Genomic DNA, 3426 nt, shown 5'->3' with positions numbered 1-3426 from the left:
GCGGCCGGCGGCCGGTGGCTGGCGGCTGGCGGCTGGTCGGTTGATGGCTGGGCGGTGACAGCTGGTGGCTGCCTTCCTTGACCTTCTGGATTGAGTTTACTTCAACACCCTTCACATGCGAGCTTACTGTCTATGGTTTTTGCCCAGTGTATTGGAAACCCAAATTATTACAAAAATAAAAGGAAAATGTCTGGAACATGGTAACAGACGGTAGTGCTATTATATAAAGCAACATTACTATTACAAAAATAAAAGGAAAATGTCTGGAACATGGTAACAGACGGTAGTGCTATTATATAAAACAACATTACTTTAAAAACTAATCAATTAGAGTAAAAAAACGTTAACATTGAATTAAGAATTAAACCACGTGAACTAGTTCTTAGTTGACACACATTCTCGAAATCATCAAGTACCAGTACTAATCTTAAACATAGGCCAGTGGTGGATAATTAATAAACTTAAATAAAGAAGAACGTGGGGAGAGTGTGAAGAAGGGTGAGCTTCCTTCATCTTCTGGACGGACAGTAATTCTTGTTCCGAAATCTGCAAGGTACGTACGTTTCATCTCCTGCTGGTATTTCTTCAGTCGTCTCTCTTACTTAGTCTTCCCTGGTCCCTTAGCATGAAACTTATGACAAAGAGCTTTAAAGGCTTGTTTTTCAGTCACGATCCTTCCAAACTCATCTCTCCTATCAATGCGTTCTCCTTTTTCTCAAAGTTTTTTTTTCATATCATCATCATTGAACTTGCGTTTCTTGTTCTTATCCTGCGGGGGCAGCAAGTGTAAATGAGAACAGATATTAATAGAATGAAAAAGTTTATGAAGGGCACCTGATAATCCCTTACCAATTGCTCTTCACGGATACTAAAATTATCGCCATCCTTATCCTGCACCGACTGCTGCTGCTGCGTAAGATTGTCTTGATTGTTAACCGTTGTTGCTGCATCGCCGAAAGATTTCATCATGCTTGTAGAGAAACTAAAACAAAAGAAGAAGATAAATTTTTTTCCTGAATGCTAGGAGGGGAATGAGAGAGATTTCAAAGTGGTTTCAGAAATTAAGCTTGATGTATCGGGGAGAGAGATCAACAAGAAACCTTGCTTGGTATATTGCGACTTCAAAGAGGCATAAATAAATCCCCGGCCCAAAAACATAAATGCGGTGAGCGTGGATCGAACACGCGACCTTCAGATCTTCAGTCTGACGCTCTCCCAACTGAGCTATCCCCGCTTTGTGGCCGGTCTGTTGTTATGTATTTGTTACGCCATTAATTCCTAAGTTCAACCGACATGGATGGATTTCGAAGAAAGTTTTATTGGGATGTATGATGTATGTACGTGACAGATACCTTTGGCTCAGATGCACTCAAAGATTACTATGAAATTTCCTGGCACGAATAGAGACGTTGAACTCCCATGGTCAAGCCCCAGAGTACTCTCCTAATCTTTGGCCTTTTGGAGTGAAAAGACTGAAGAGGTGCACTTGGGACTCTCCATTCCCCCTCCCTCTATTATTTTCTCTTTCAATTTTGGGGTAAAATGGTAATGTTTCGTTCATTCCATTCGGCAATCGAAAGGCTTGTCACTGGTGCTAGATGAACATGGTCGGGCAGAGCATTCCTAACTTCCTCGTACTACACGAAAAATTAGATTAGATCAAGCATGCGAAGAAACTTTCATCCTATGATCTGTTGTATCATGGATTGCTACCTCTAGTTCATTAGAATCACAAGAAAATAGGAACTTTAGCTGTATCAAATCCCTTAGTTCAAGGTCAACCATGAACTATAAAACATAAAGAAATTTCATTACCAATTATTTAAAAAAAAAAAAAACAAAATTTTCCTCCTACCATATCATTTTAATTTTCATAGCTCCAATATTTTTTATAAATTAATTTTGATATAAAAATTCATTTTACTTATTTTTTAGTTTTTTGAGTTCGAAAATAAGATAGAAAGGTGACAGAGTCTAACAAGGAAAGAGAAAATAATTTTTTAATATCAACAAATTTTATTTAATAAGAACACATTGACGGATATTGTCTGAAAAATCAAAGTCGGTTTGCTTTGTGTTCTTGAATGGTTTTTCGAGGGTTTCTAGCTTGATAAATTATTATTTTTAATATTATAAAGGTGTTATTTAAATGTGTTTAGACAAAAACACATTAAACAATATGTTTTATTAACTGTTTCTCAAGCATACGGTGGAAATGCAAAGGAGTGGAAGAGCAGACGAGAGAAATTAAATCACCATAAAATTTCTTTCAGAGGGTAGGAGGAGTGGCACTCCAAATGTAATTTCTTAATCGGAATCATTTTCTTTTCTATCTGGAAATGATTTGCGTGCGTAAAATCTAAACTCCCATCTAGCCCATGACGTGGGACATTCTACATTTATTTATTTTATAAAAAGAGAGGTGAATTGAGAGATTGACGTCGCAATAAAACGTGGTTAATAAAAAGAAAATATTGCGTTTTTTCATGTCCTTTTAAGAATTTTGAATTTAAATAAGTCTGATAGCTACTACGAGAAGCCAAGCCCAGCCCCCGATCCCCGCACAAGCAATTTGAAGGACAGAATTTCCAAGTGTCGGGATCAGAAAGTCCTGATCCCGAAACGAGAAACCCTTCTCCTATTTCCAAACAGGCAGCAATCTCCAACTAATGCAGGCCAGGCCACAACGTGGTTTAACGGCGTAACAAAAGCAACCCATAAACAGGCAACCAATTGGTAACAGTTAACGGCGTACTTGACAGTTAAAATTGAAAAAGGCCAAAAGGGAGAGGATCCCCGTTAAGTCCTATAAATACAAACAATTAGTCTCTTGGATCGTGTGCGTATTTGCCGTTAAGGACTGCTCTTCGTCCTCATTTTATTTTCCCTTTGCTCTCTCTGCTGAGGTAGATCTCTCTCTCTCCCTCTCCCTCTCCTCTTTTGGCTCCTTGTCAGGCAAGTGCTATCCTCTTCTATGATCCCTATGTCCGGAACCCTAGATTCTGATTATTTGCTAAATTCATGTCACATTTTTCTCAATCGAATTGTTAAATTTCTGTGATTCGGATTTTATGTCTTTGATTTTGTCTGATATAAGATTTAGAGCGCGATTTGGTTTCGTAATGGCTTGATCTTAATTTTGATGTGATGCTGCCTCATGGATCTTGCTTTATATCATGCTTTTGTTTTTGCATGACCTGAAATCTTGTGATGATACCTTAGATTTGGATATCACTGGATGCAACACATCCTGTTTGGCACCTGATCTGTAGGAAATCAGGTCTAAATCCATGTCTAAGTTGTCTTCAGTTTAATTTATTATGTATTGAATAACTGAATTCTCTAGGTTTGTGTCGATTTATTTGACTCAATGTCTAGATAATCTCTGGGTTCGTATCTAGTGTGTTGATATGATTCGTTTTTATT

The 3426-nt window shown here is 37.9% G+C and overlaps 1 non-coding gene across 1 annotated transcript; it reads right to left on the bottom strand.

Annotated features, from left to right (window-relative positions):
- Positions 1-1161: 1161 nt before the first annotated feature.
- On the bottom strand, positions 1162-1234 carry TRNAF-GAA (transfer RNA phenylalanine (anticodon GAA)). Its single transcript has one exon. It is a non-coding gene; the product is annotated as a tRNA-Phe (tRNA).
- Between the last annotated feature and the right edge of the window lie 2192 nt (positions 1235-3426).

The sequence above is a fragment of the Populus euphratica genome, unplaced genomic scaffold (assembly GCF_000495115.2).
Source record: "Populus euphratica unplaced genomic scaffold, PopEup_1.0 scaffold3013.1, whole genome shotgun sequence".
Taxonomy (NCBI): domain Eukaryota; kingdom Viridiplantae; phylum Streptophyta; class Magnoliopsida; order Malpighiales; family Salicaceae; genus Populus; species Populus euphratica.
Note: the sequence above shows the minus strand (reverse complement) of the source record. Positions and strands in the feature narration are given on the sequence as shown.